Source organism: Eptatretus burgeri, chromosome 5 (genome assembly GCF_056783735.1).
Source record: "Eptatretus burgeri isolate ZD-2024b chromosome 5, Ebu_testis_v1, whole genome shotgun sequence".
Lineage (NCBI taxonomy): Eukaryota > Metazoa > Chordata > Myxini > Myxiniformes > Myxinidae > Eptatretus > Eptatretus burgeri.
The window spans coordinates 23,391,070-23,406,309 of NC_140965.1; the positions used below are offsets into that span (position 1 = coordinate 23,391,070).

The 15,240-nt window shown below is 48.2% G+C and overlaps 1 long non-coding RNA gene across 4 annotated transcripts in view; it reads left to right on the top strand.

Moving 5' to 3' along the window:
- Positions 1-15,240, top strand: part of LOC147026064 (uncharacterized) — a 135,521-nt gene that overhangs the window by 42,379 nt on the left and 77,902 nt on the right. Inside the window, exon 4 of one of the 4 annotated variants that reach the window (XR_015058104.1) lies at positions 9,625-9,732. The exons of 2 other annotated variants lie outside the window; for them this stretch is intronic. This is a non-coding gene — a long non-coding RNA (uncharacterized LOC147026064). Of the gene's footprint in view, positions 1-9,624; positions 11,295-15,240 lie in introns of those variants that run through there. One more of the 4 variants, XR_015058101.1, reaches the window with a different exon arrangement.

The following is a 15,240-nucleotide window of genomic DNA, read 5'->3' on the forward strand; positions in this document are numbered from 1 at the left end:
AGAATGAGGCGGCCTGAGGCCGAGACCGGGTCGGGCCTACCCGTCTGGTGATGAGACGCGGAGCGGCGATGGCCCCGGAACCCGCGGGCCTCGTGGACAGTGCCTGGCAGGGGGTGGGAACGGGGCCCCCTTGGTCGCACTATCTCAGCGCGGGGGGAAACAGGAGGGGGTTGCTGATGCTCGGGGTATAGAGGATCTTTATTATCCCTGGTGTGCGTCTCCACCTCGGCCAGGTCGCGCTGCCGGCCTCCCTCGGGCGTGCAGCTCCTGGCACCGACGCGAGCACCCCCTCGTCCGACTCTCTTCAGCTTCTCCAGCCACTGCAGGCTTCGGGCTCCAGTCTTCCACACTCGTCCCCTCCGTTCCGACTCCTTCTCGTTCTCGACTCCTTCTCGTTCTCGTTCGCGACTCCTTCTGACTGACGAACACCGTCCTTTTATCCCCCCGTAACTTCGCCTTTGACCCCCTCCCTTTGACCTTTCACCTCGCTCCCCATTGGCCCGAGAAAAAGTGGGCGTCAAGGCCTTTGATCCACAAATTTGCATATATCGATCGTTCTGGGGGCGGGGCCAATTCGCCCCTCGCTCACCGATTGGACGGCAAAAAGTGGGCGTGTGTCGTTTTTGATCCGTTTTTGAAGCACAAAATCCGTGATTTTGTACACGCTGTTCGACGCGCGTTCTGCATGAGTCCAACACCGGTACCCACAGCGGGGCAAGAACGGTGGCGATGCTACGGTGGCGAGGTGTGACGGGAAGGTCGTGGCGGTTGTGGTGAAGCGGTGGTTGTGGTTGTAATTGTGATGGTAATCCTGGCGGTTGGTCCAAAATAAAGATAGTAAAAGAAAAACGGCTATCCTGAAGAGTCGCAGCACGTATAAATGACATGTATTCCCACTAGACAACGGGTTTGGGCCTAACTACACATGCACTTACCGAGATACCTCACCGAAGGGACCTGAATGGTGGTTTGCGAATTTGGTAACCACAACACTACCCCCTTCCCTTTTTACAGACTCGTCCCGAGTCGTCAAATTTTCGTGTGCCATCATGTGTAGTTTTCCCCTAGTACATTTTACCTACGGATCCCTGAGTGCGACATTCATGGTATTCGTGTCCCCAAAATAAATAACCTGAGGGCTGCGTAACTATCTAAACAAACTCACTCACACGGACGACTTAAATAAAATTGCCGGCGCTAAGACATACATGCCGGGGGCGCACTCATATTTACAGTACATCTTAACCTTAACTTACAAATTTTACACTAAACCATGGCCCAGGATCATTGAACTCTGCAAAAAGAAAGCAGTTAGCAGGGAGCCAGGCTGCCCGCATGCAGTCTCTGGCTCAAACAATGCAGGTGACAGGGAACGTGGCTGGCTGCTCACACGCAGTCCAAGGCCTTCCCTTTTGAACTGAACTCAGTGAACAACAACGGTGCTTGGGCTGCACAAACGCAGTCTCCGTGCCAGCTCAAGTGGCACACGCAATGAGCACAACGAATGGATGCATGAACGCAAACACGGTGCACGGGCCGCCACTGCAGGCCCGTGTTGTAGCTGCCAACAGGGCAGTTCTCGCAGCTTGCAAACTGTTGCTTTCAGATCCTGGCGCACATGGAAACGAACAGGGGGGGGGGCAAAGCAAAAATTGAACGGGGCTGGTGAACAGGGGCAGTGGGCATGGCATGGCAAAGGTGAGCAGGCAAACACAGCCCGCAGAAGAAGAACGTTGCAGGCAAACACAGCCGGCAGATGAACTGGCCGGCACAGGCCTCGAAGAAAAACAGCCAGCAGATGAACTGGCCGGTACAGGCCTTGCAGCACAACAACAACTGCCGATGAAGTTAGCCGGCCTCTGCCTTGCAGCAAAACACGGCCAGCCGATGAAGTTGGCCAGCCTTTGCCGTTCAGTGGAGGTTGGTGGAGGGAGTGCGGTGGTGCTGGCCACTTGGAAGGCGGGCTCGGACCTACCTACCTGTCTCCCTCCCAACCTATCGCCTTTGCCTGTCACTGTACATACCCACTCCCTTAATTTGTCAAACCCCAATTTAGCCCCAACTTAATTTTTTTTTTTTGTTGTTTTTATTTTTACTCCCCCACTATAAATCGTCCCCTAACCCCCTTTATCGTCCTTGTTCGGCTAACCTATCCTGTCACCAAGCCTACTCCCAACCCCTACGTTCCCTTCCCGGAGGGGAACAAGGGAGAGCTAACGTCCTGTGTCGAGGCCCAACTCAAGCCTCAGAATGGCCTCCCCAGAGTTCGGCGATCTTAACTCCAAGTGGGTCCAGCGGCCCACAACGACAGCGAGGGGATGGATGGTGCGGAGGGGTACATCTCCTAATCTACCCTAACCATTAACTCTTAAACTACCCCGGGGCTTTCAACAAGCGCCTCTCGCTTAAACTATTGGTTCTATAAACCCAGATTCCCGTCGCCTGTGTTGGTGTCCTTACAATTTCGGGCCTCGCCCCCCAATTTTCTCTCCGTGCCCTCACACGGTCTCCTGGCTGGGACACGTGGCTCCCTTTGGCAGGCACGACCCTCTGCCGAATCTCCCGCTATGGCACCCCCGGGCACTACACTGCCTCCGAGCCTACCAGCTCCCTAACACCGGGGAGTGCCCCCCATGGCACCTCCCCTGAAACGCACACGTGGCAGGCCGGCCTCCCGGGCCCCTTTCCGAGGGTCACCCGTGCCCACAACACTGCCCACGCGGCTAATGGCGCCCCGGGCCCCCGCACCAAGCAGGCGCACCCGTGCCCACTACTCTATCCCGGCCCCCCATGGGCCCTTGGCCTACCACGGCCGACTAGCCTGGTGCCCGGGGTACCCACTCAGCGATACTCACCTTTCGCAGCCACGCTCCCAAGCCCGTCAACAGGGCTCCTGCACCCCTCCAAATGGGTCTCGAGCCTACTTTCCCACCAACAACAAAACGACCTCCATTTTTCAATTTGACTAACCCAGCTAACTCACTCTACACTGACCCCGGGGTCCCTTGGGTGGGAGTCACTCCTCCCCCCAATCACTCATCGCACCATGCATTCCCCATTCACTCCACACACACAGACCCGCTGGCCTCACTCACTCAACAAGTACTCACCTCACAACTCACCAACAACTCTTCAACACACACACCGCTGAACTCTGCCATCCTTCTAACTACATCCCCTAACTAACTGGTGCTCCCACGTCGTCCCTTAAACTAGTAGCACGTTCCTTTTAACACTATGTAGCTAAGCTACGTCCCCTCTACACATCCACAAGTCTGTCACTGTCCTCAAATGTCCCATTTTATTTCCCAACCTAAATCTGGCTACAATCCCTCTAACTAATCCATTCCACGGACTCCATGAGGACTTACCCCTGCCCCATGAAGTCGGTCTAACTAAGCTAACCCTTCCCCCTAACTAGTTTCCATCCTGTGCCCAGGTCAAGGGGGTCTTTTACCCCTTGCCCAGGAATCCTTTGCACCCGAAAGTGAGGCTTGTTCTTTTTTTTTTTTTTTTTCTACATGCGCAGCGCCAGCGCGGCAACTCAGAGCTCGCGCACTTTGCACCTGCCCGTGACGTCATGCAGCTGCACGTGTTCCTCGTCCCTCCTTGGACGCTACCATCCGGCAGAGATACCCCTCCTGCCGGATTCCAACCACACGTGCAGCCATGACGTCACCGTGCGCATAAAAAAAAAAACACAAGCCCCACGTTTCGAGGGGTTCCCCACGCGAACACATGTGCTTTGCCCGTTGGAGCTTAACACACACGATCGCGTGGAGAACCCGTCCGGTCCAAATCCATTTACCTGCCTAACTTTGTCCGTCCGCGGGATCGGCAAATCCACCGCGTGCGTTTCCGGACCGGGACTTCACTCTCGCAAGCGAGCACGTGGTGGTCTCGTGCGTTGCACAGCACGAACCGCGTGCTCACTGCTGGGTGAACCCGGCACGGTCCTCGAAACAACTACAGCCGCTACTCGGCTTTCTCTCTTTACATGTCGCCGTCGTCGCCTCCATTCCACACACGCATACCTGCGTGTTACGACGCACACAGTCCACTCAATCACATTCACACCGGGAGACGCGGCTGCGTGCTCCCGCATGCCAACCGACATCTCCCTCACATACCGCTCTCTCACACACACGGTCTCCCTTGCACACAGCGACCTTGCACACGGCCGTTCACTCACGCGTGCGGGGGCACTCACCCGCGGTGCCTCACTCGCACTCCGTGCCTCATCCACACACGCGGGGGCACTCACCCGCGGTACCTCACTCATACACACGGCGACACTCACACATGCGGTCTCTTCCACACAACGTCCCTCACTCATACACGCGGGGGCACTCACCCGCGGTTCCTCACTCATACTCCGTGCCTCATCCACACACGGCGTGCTGGGAAGCACGCACTCTGGCACCATCGCCACCACACCACTCACACGTGGTGCCTCACTCATACTGGCCGTTTCACTCACACACACGGCCTCACTCACACACGGTGCCCCATCCACACCCGGCGTGCTGGGAAGCACGCACTCTGGCACCATCGCCACCACACCACTCACACACGGGGTCACTTCCACACGGTGCCGCACTCACACCTTGCACCACACACACAGGGACAACCACACTGGGGATTTGTGTCCCCACAAGGGTCTCCGGGGCCTCTACACCCCCCAAGCTCTCCGTGCACCCGTCCACAGCACTCGTCCCCTCAACCTCGCAAAGCACGACCGAACTCACCTGGTCGTGACTCGCTTCAAGGGGGCATACTCCCTCCCCTCGTTCCTGGAGGAGGCCATCCAGGTGCTCGCACCGGGTCCCAACACGCTCCGCGAGCTCAACCCCATTGTCCTCCACTACCTCCGTGTGTGCGTGCGCGTCACTTACCCCGTCTTCATCGTGTAGTCTTCCCTCTATCGTTCCCATCTCCCGTGTCTCTGCCAACTCTTCACCCTTTACCTCCCTTGTCTCAACTATTATTTCTGTTGTCGTCACCTCGTGTCTCGTCTCACACGTTTTGGTCTCCCCATTTAATTTTTCCCTTTCGGTCATCGTCACGACCCTCGCCCAACACGTTCCACGAATTATTTTTCACCCGCCTCCACCGCGGGCCTGTCAGCCGTTGCACCCCCACCCAGCTCGTTTGCTCCCACACGTGGAGTCGCCATTCCCAGCTCCCTGGTCACGGCCTTCATGCCCGCCTGCAGGCATCGGCCCATGTTCTGCGTCTCACCCCGTAGTTCTTTCATTTCTTTTCTCATTTGCTGTGTATTCGCATCCATCGTCGTTTTCACTTCATTCATTTGCTTGTTCATGTCTTTCATTTCGTTTTTCATTTCATTTGTATTTGTATCCATCGTCGTTTTCACTTCATTCATTTGTTTGTTCATTGCCGCCAGCATGGCGCATAGCTGGGCCATGTTGGATGCACTCAGCTGAGCCGTTTCGGCAAGGGTTGGGGAAGGGTCTTGGTGGAGAGGGGGGGGGTGTCATACACCGCGGCCGCTGCCGCACCCACCTCGGGCCCTGGGTTCAGTTGGGCGAGTCCGTGTTCCTGCACAATCAACATTTCCTGCTCGGGGATTCCATCCTGGACCATGGACTCTACATTATTACACATATACATTTCTAATACCCCCGGCTCCCGCTCGCCTTGAGACGCCATCTTGCTTCTCGTGAAGGGTTAATTTGCTCGCTCGTAATTTGGAGGGAATCGGGGGTCGCTTCTCTCACCCCTGGACCGATTCCCGTAAATTTAGCCGGAGACAGGAGAGCCCGTTTTCCTGTTCTCCGATACCAGTGCCGCGAGGAGGGCGATGAATTTGTATCCCACTCCTGACACCAGTGTTGTGGATTTCGCGCCCGCCGGCGTGCGACGGCCACGTAACTCGAATCGCGGCACGTCGCCCACCGGACGGACAATCCAGTCGTGACCCTCTCGGACTAACGCCGGGAACCAGTCACGGGTGGACCTTTCGGTCTCACCGCGATCGAGCCAATCAGCCCCAGCGTGGGATAGGGTTGCTCGCCAAATTCGAACTACCTAAGTACCCACACGGAGGGTAGACCGGGCGATCGCACCTCGCCGCAGGTCGACTTCGGACACGGGCCACTTAAGCGACCCGTTCCGTACTATCAGAATAACCGAGCGGTGTTATCGTCGACCTCGACGGTTCGATTAATTATCGGGCGTGTTCAGCCCACTACCAACCCTTTACGTGAAGCAAGATGAGGGTTCAATGGGGGAAAAGACGAAGCGAAGCGGGAGAACAGTTCAACAATAAAGCACATTTATTCTCGGCACACGGGAAGCACACAAATACAATTCCACCAAATGCACACAAAAAAAAGAAAACACAATTCCATTTACACAAAAAGCAAACATAAAAGTGAAAACACAGTGCAGAGCTAATACCGACTACCGAGCACACGGCAACACTTATACAATTCTACTTCACAGACGGCGCCGACAACACATACCCAAAACCAAGGAAAAGAAATACCTCAAGAATGAGGCGGCCTGAGGCCGAGACCGGGTCGGGCCTACCCGTCTGGTGATGAGACGCGGAGCGGCGATGGCCCCGCAACCCGCGGGCCTCGTGGACAGTGCCTGGCAGGGGGTGGGAACGGGGCCCCCTTGGTCGCACTATCTCAGCGCGGGGGGAAACAGGAGGGGGTTGCTGATGCTCGGGGTATAGAGGATCTTTATTATCCCTGGTGTGCGTCTCCACCTCGGCCAGGTCGCGCTGCCGGCCTCCCTCGGGCGTGCAGCTCCTGGCACCGACGCGAGCACCCCCTCGTCCGACTCTCTTCAGCTTCTCCAGCCACTGCAGGCTTCGGGCTCCAGTCTTCCACACTCGTCCCCTCCGTTCCGACTCCTTCTCGTTCTCGACTCCTTCTCGTTCTCGTTCGCGACTCCTTCTGACTGACGAACACCGTCCTTTTATCCCCCCGTAACTTCGCCTTTGACCCCCTCCCTTTGACCTTTCACCTCGCTCCCCATTGGCCCGAGAAAAAGTGGGCGTGAAGGCTTTTTGATCCACAAATTTGCATATATCGATCGTTCTGGGGGCGGGGCCAATTCGCCCCTCGCTCACCGATTGGACGGCAAAAAGTGGGCGTGTGTCGTTTTTGATCCGTTTTTGAAGCACAAAATCCGTGATTTTGTACACGCTGTTCGACGCGCGTTCTGCATGAGTCCAACACCGGTACCCACAGCGGGGCAAGAACGGTGGCGATGCTACGGTGGCGAGGTGTGACGGGAAGGTCGTGGCGGTTGTGGTGAAGCGGTGGTTGTGGTTGTAATTGTGATGGTAATCCTGGCGGTTGGTCCAAAATAAAGATAGTAAAAGAAAAACGGCTATCCTGAAGAGTCGCAGCACGTATAAATGACATGTATTCCCACTAGACAACGGGTTTGGGCCTAACTACACATGCACTTACCGAGATACCTCACCGAAGGGACCTGAATGGTGGTTTGCGAATTTGGTAACCACAACAATATATATATATATATATATATATATATATATATATATATATATATATATATATATATATATATATATATATATATATATATTAACAAGTAACAAACGGTCCCAAATGCATTACCCTCTCCTTTGGCGAGGGTAATAACAAAAACAATCATGACGTTGTCACAAAGCATATATTAATTAACACCAATAATATTAACAACAATAATAATTGTCGTTTCATTTGACAATAATAACAAACATATAATCTCCGCCCTAAGGATATCTGGACTTGGTGAAAAGGCAAGCTCGTGCTCAAACAGTACACATCAGGAAGGTGTGCTACAAGGCCCGTGAAGACCAATGAAAATTTGGTCCAATGGACCAACGGGCCGACTAGTTTAATAAACCCAGATGTGTGCGGTGTCCTTCAATATGATAGAATTGGAATTGTGATGCAAAAAGTGCCATTTTTTTCAATTCCTAATGTTTAGATAAGATATATAAATAATTTCAGAATATACACATGAAACTAGATATCTGCGAAACACCAATGGTAAGCCTCCCCCGGCTGGGGGGAGGCATAACCTTGGCGATTGCCTGTAATTTACCCTTGTCCGATGATCCAATGATGGCCATATGGTGTTATAAAAAAATATGGCCTTGACCTTCAACATTTAGGGATAGAGTGCAAAAAAAAAAAAAGTGTCTCCATCTACAATCTATCCATAAAACTCAACATCATGGAAATTGGAGGAAAATCATTCGTTATGATCAAAAAGGTGTTTTTTATTAATTAGGTCACAATCAAAAAATGTATGTCAAGGACACCGATCAAATATCAGGTGTACAAATGCAATCCACGGACACTTTTATGATGCAAGAACATCTTGGAAGGGCAAGCAGATGCAAGAACATCTTTGAGATTTTGCATTGGCAAAATTCAGCAGACAAAAAACTTTTTTTTTTCAGACCACCATTTGATCTTGACTTTTAACCTGGAAAGGTATGATGTAAATTAAGCTTAAATGCACCTTGCCATGGCTCTCGAGAGAGGGCAATTTTGTTCTGATCGCACAAACCCTTGTCAAATTTTTGTGGAAAATGTTAAAATGTCTATAATTGGGACATGTTCTTAAAAATTAGGTCAAGGTCAAAAACATTTATGTCAACCACCGCATTTTTATTGCCATTTTTGAAGCAAAATTTCATCCTGAAAAAGTCCTCAGACATTAGTAGAAAAAAGGGAGAAAAACCTAAAATAGTGGCTTAATACTCTGAGGCTTGTAAGACATTGACCTTTAACCTGCAGGGATATAGAATGTAGATTAAGCATTAAAATGGCTTGATCTCGGCTATCTAGCGAGGGAAATTTTGTTCTGATCGGAAAAACCTTAGTCGAGTTTTGGTGAAAATGTCAAAATGTCTAGAATTAGGTCATGACCTTACAAATTAGGTCAAGGTTACAAAAATTGTGTCAACCTCACATATTTTGAATTCACATTATTGATGCAAAATGTCATCCCGAATGTCCCTACTGGCTCTGAGATACAGCTCGGAAATTGGAAGTGTTCTTATTATTGCATATGGCAGTTTGGCTGCCAGTTAGCTATAATTTTGTTGGGGCGTGACTATGCTGCTGATGCTGTGCCCCTATACCAGTACACTGGTACTCATTTTGCCGATCTCAGAATGATGACAGGCTGAGTTAACCACACCTGGTGTTAATTCAGCAGCCAACAGGGCTCAAACTGAGGACCTTAAGATCATCAGACAGCCACCTTAGCCACTAAGCCAACACCAGGCTTAATGGAAGTGTTGAGAGTACAGGAAAAAATTCTAAATGGTGCTTTAGTACTCCTCGGGGTCTAAGAAACTATGTTGTACCATTAAAAATTGGGGGCGCTAATTCTAGAAACAAACCCTACAACAAGAATAAGCATCCCCTATCCTATAGGAGTATAGGGGGAGGCATAATTAGCGGCGACTATTATGTGAATGACAGTTTTACCATTTTCGTAGAGTGCATGATGCACGAAACGTCACAGCATTATGACATCACAGTGATAACGTCACAACTTTATAATGGATTTCACATGCAGTTCACAGCGATATGATGTAATTGATGGTCTTCACCACAGGATGGTATCACACAGAATGGCAGGGTATCTGCTGGAGCAATTAACACGTCACAAAATCAACCCAAGATCATGATGAAGATCATGTCGCATCGCTTCATGACAAGAATGGTAACATGGTGACAACAATCTTAATACGTCAGCCATTCATTCCCACATTCGTACCAACGTCTCTGCTCAGATTATTCAAAATATTATTTGTGCGCGCGCGCGCACGCGCACACACACACACACACACACACACACACACACACACACACACACACACACGTTCATTTGTAAGATTATCCCTCACACAGTTACATTGTCAACAATGCACTGAATGTGGCTGTTGGAACAGACAACAGTGCTGTTTGCAGATGAATCCTGTTTCATAAGGACAATGTCATTTGTACCATCCTCTTATTTGTCTTTCCTCCATACAGCTTTATGCATGCTTACATAAACTGGGGAGGTTATGACGACATTAAAAAAAATGTCATCGAATGAGTTTAGGATCTGTGATTATGAGCTCGTTTCTAAGAATTTTACAAATTTCATTAAATTCTAATCTGTGAAGGAAAGCGCTGAAGGAGTGGAGTGAGGGAGGTGGAGAAGCAATTATTGCTACCTTTATTGATCCATAAATTTACCTACTTCACAGAATCAAACTGTAATCTACACTAAAAAAAAAACAAACTGTTGTGTTGCTGCAATGCCAGCAGGTCGAATATGGACCACATCGAATATGGACCTTATAAGGTTGACTCCTCAAGAATACCATTTGTTGGAAATATTAATGACTTCAGCATCCATTTTTGTGCAATATTTATGGTGTCAGATGTGGGATTCCAAACATACATTCCAGTAAGCATTTATGGGCCTGTAACCTGGTTATGGTGTGCTGTGCACTAAATAGGCCTGTAATCTGATTAGTGAAACAGACATCGCAAACCATTTCAGAATGTGCTGAGTTTGAAGTTTGAATGTCAGAGTGTGTTTAAATGTAAATATTCTGTAGAAGATAAAGGATCTTATGGCTGGTTATACTTCTGGCCTTGGTGGTTACGCTTACTTAAGATGAAGTCCAAAAACAGATTATCAAATTTGATATTGCCGATAATTGAAGTTTACTGCCGTGGACTGTGGTGAACTTTAATTCCCCCTTTAGGGTACAAATATGCTTGCAAGGAAGACTTTTTTTTTACTGTATATGTTCCCCTCAGGTTAATTTTGGCATAATTTGAAACCCACGGCCGACTAAATGTTCTTCTAATTTACGTAAAAATACACTGATATCTCTCAACGTCTTTGTCCGGCATATCATTTATGTACAGTGGCCTGCAAAAGTATTCACCCCCGACCAAGAATGCCAGTTCAAAAGTTCAATTTTATTTCATCTCAAAACAAAATGTTTCTCCATGTGCCTGCAGTATCATTAAGATGCTTTTTCACAAACTCCATATGAACTTTTAAATGCGTCTTTTTCAGAAATGCTTTGTGAAGAAAACTTTGTCAAAAAACCAGCAATGTGAAGAGAACAGAATATTGTTGTTTGATGAACACTAACCCCCATCTCGGACAAAGAGCCTTGCAGATCCTTCAAAGTCATTGCTGGATTTACAGTGACATCCCAAACCAGTTTCCTGCTTGCCCGGCTGCTGAGTTTAGATGACCGACCTGATCTGGGTATAGCCTGGGTGGTATGATATATATATATGTATATATATGTATATATGTATATATATGTATATATGTATATATGTATATATATGTATATATGTATATATATATATATATATATATATATATATGTATATATGTATATATATGTATATATGTATATATGTATATATGTATGTGTATATATATATATATATATGTATATATATATATATATGTATATATATATATGTATGTCTTCATTTCTTAATGATGGATTTCACCGTACTTAAAGGGATAATGAGTGACTTTGAAATCTTCCTCCAACCCTCTCCTGAATGGTGCTTCTCCACCACTTTATGTCTGACTTCTTTGGAAAGCTCCTTGGTCTTCTTCATGCTTGTCTTGGTGGTTGACCAAGTGAGTGGCACCCTTAAACTCCTTAGATAAGTGGGGAAGTTTAATTTTTAAGTTAAACCACTGATTACAAGTGAAACCTATTACACTTCTTTTGTAACCTTTCAAACAAATAATTTGCTCCTTAAATGATTTACGGTTAATGAGGAAAGGGGTTTGAATACCGATGTAACTGAGAATCATCTGATTTTCTCTGTTAATCTAAGTTATTCACATTTTATCTCCATTTTTTTTATTAGCTTTATCGCTTTGGAGTAGTTTGTGAAGACTCCATATATTAAGTTTGATTTGAAAACTTCATGAAATAAGCTCAGGTGGCTTCAAAATGTGAAAACTTTGGAAGGGGGTGACATTCATCATAGCTAGTGTGTTGTCCAATACAGGACTTTCAAACTGACATATGAATGTTAAACGAGGCCTTTCGTGCATGCGCTGTGTGTGTTTTCAGTGACTCAGTTCTGCTCGCCGGGTGCTTTTAACCTGCGTTAATAGTGTGAAATCTAATTGAAATTGTTTTTTTTTCACCATTTATACGAATGAGTGGAAATTTAAAAATGGTTAACGCCGTTAACCATAATTGTGTTCCTGAATGAAATATCGGTGGATGAGAGAAGTCGGGTTCGCACCATTTCCTGTTAGTACAAGCGAGTGGCGACCATAGATATAACACACACATGTAGCCTGGTGTTGGCTCAGTGGTTAGGGTGGTGGCTTGGGATCCTAGGGTCCTGAGTTCAAGCCCCATCGGATGCTGAATTAATACATCAGGGGGTTGACTCAGCCTGTCATCCTTCTGAGGTCGGCAAAATGATTACCAGTTCCAGTGCGTGTACTGGTAGAGGGGCACTGCATCAGCGACAAAGTCATGCTTCAAGAAATGATAGCTACTCCAGCAGCTAAGCTGCCATATGACCAACACACACACACACACATGCACGCATGCACGCACACACACACACACGCTACCCCTCCTTTTACCAATAGATGCAAAAATCTAGTATAATTCCAGTTGTGGCCCTGGAGCCTCAACGATACATACAAAAATAAAAACAAACAATAAATATTTGTATACATATATGAAGACCACAAGGGAAAAACCAGAGATATCACTTTTTATAAATTTCAGGGTTATTGCACCTACCAATAGTTGGCAACATAAGGTTTCCTCTCACAATATTACTTTAACAAATAACCAGGGGTGTCACATAATTTATATGGTATAAAGTTTAGACGTGCAATGAAAAAACAAGTGTTGTCAAAGCTGAACAAGTAGAAACCCAGAGTTGTCAGTACTTTACTCCTGGGTATCTCCCTTTCATTCATGTTTACTGTTCCACCATAATATTCAGAGTTGAGAAACTAAAAAATGAAAGGTTGGAAAACTTTCACAGCATAAACTCTGAGCACTACAATAGCCTATTTGGTTATATCATGGGCTCCGTAGTTGGTGCATATCGTGGTTCAAGCCTGGTCAAACCTTTATTGTGACATTTATGGGACCCACGCCGTGGCTTAATGGTTAGCGCGTCTGAGTACCCATCCTCATTCGATGTACCCACCACCCAATCAACCTGCTTAGGTGTATGAGGGAGTCACATGAGGTGACTTCGGCTATCGCGGGGGTGGTTTATCCTTGGTTTCCTCCCGGTTTTCCATCATATTAAGTAGTACGGAGTAAGAAATGGAGAATCCGTCGTCATATAAGTGAAATACCCTTGAGTATGGCGTTGAACACCAATCAAACAAAAAAACAATAACCGTTTAATGTTGAAAAAAATAATCTGTGATCACCAAAGTCATGTAATGTATGCTAATAACCAACAAGCATGAATTTGCTACACATTCTGGGTTAAAATTGCATGGCAATTATTAAACAAGGGAATAACCAGTGATGTCAGTTTGCAACATTGATTCGTTCTTTGCTCTTAAATTAAATAACACAGAAGCTTGGCAAATGCTACATGCTTAATTTGATTGGCCAATGATCACTCTTCCTTTTACTGGAAAAGAAATCTATATGACAGTTATTAAACAGTCCACCAAAGTCTTGAAACTTTGTTTTTCAGTTTCTTCAAAATTGACTTATCTTGACATCTCTGGGTTTCCCCTTGTGGTCTTAATATATATATATATATATATATATATATATATATATATATATATATATATATATATATATATGTATATATATATATATACACACACACATTTATTCTTCTTCTTCTTCTTCTTTCGGCTGCTCCCTTTCGGGGTCGCCACAGCGGATCATCCATACGATCCTCATAGTGATTTGGCACATGTTTTACGCCGGATTCCCTTCCTGATGCAACCCTGGTCGCCTCTTACGACACAGGGATATGGTACACCTATTTTAACTGGGGTATACACCGGCCCAGTACACTGGTACTCATTTCGCCGACCTCGGAAGGATGACAGGCTGAGTCAACCCCCTGGTGTATTAATTCAGTGGCCAAACGGGCCTTGAACTCAGGACCTTTTGGATCCCAAGCCACTGCCTGAACCACTGCGCCAACACCAGGATATATATTGTTGTGGTTACCAGATTCGCAAACCACCATTCAGGTCCCTTAGGTGAGGTATCTCGGCAAGTATATGTGTAGTTAGGCCCAAACCCGTTGTCTAGTGGGAATACATGTCATTTATGCGTGCTGCGACTCTTCAGGATAGCCGTTTTTCTTTTACTATCTTTAATTTGGACCAACCGCCATGATTACCACCACAACCACAACATCAACCACCAACCACAACGCCACTTCACCACAACCGCCACGACCTTCACGTCACACCTCGCAACCGTAGCATCGCCACCGTTCTTGCCCCGCTGTGGGTACCGGTGTTGGACTCGTGCAGGGCGCGCGTCGAACAGCGTGTACAAAATCACGGATTTTGTGCTTCAAAAACGGATCAAAAACGACACACGCCCACTTTTTGCCGTCCAATCGGTGAGCGAGGGCGATTTGGCCCCGCCTCCAGGACGATCGATATATGCAAATTTGTGGATCAAAAAGCCTTCACGCCCACTTTTTCTCGGGCCAATGGGGAGCGAGGTGAAAGGTCAAAGGGAGGGGGTCAAAGGCGAAGCTACGGGGGGATAAAAGGACCGTGTTCGTCAGTCAGAAGAGTCCAACGGGAGAAGGGGAGAGTCCAAAGAAGAGTCCAGAGTCGGAGAGTCCCGAGGCGGAGAGGCGGAGAGTAGGAGAGTCGGAAGCAGAGGGTCAAGACTTCGCGGGCGGTGGAGCTGCTCGTCGTGTGCGGAACGGAGGGGACGGAGCTGTGGAAAGGCGGCGACACCAGACGAGGGGGTGCTCGCGTCGTGCAGGAAGCTGCACCCGAGGGAGGCCGACAGCGCGACCTGGCCGAGGTGGAGACCTGGCCGAGGTGGAGACGCTCGTCGCACATAATAAAGATCCTCTATACCCCGAGCATCAGCAACCCCCTCCTGTTTCCCCCCGCGCTGAGATAGTGCGACCAAGGGGGCCCCTTTCCCACCCCCTGCCAGACACTGTCCGCGAGGTCCGCGGAGTTGGGGCGCCATCGCCG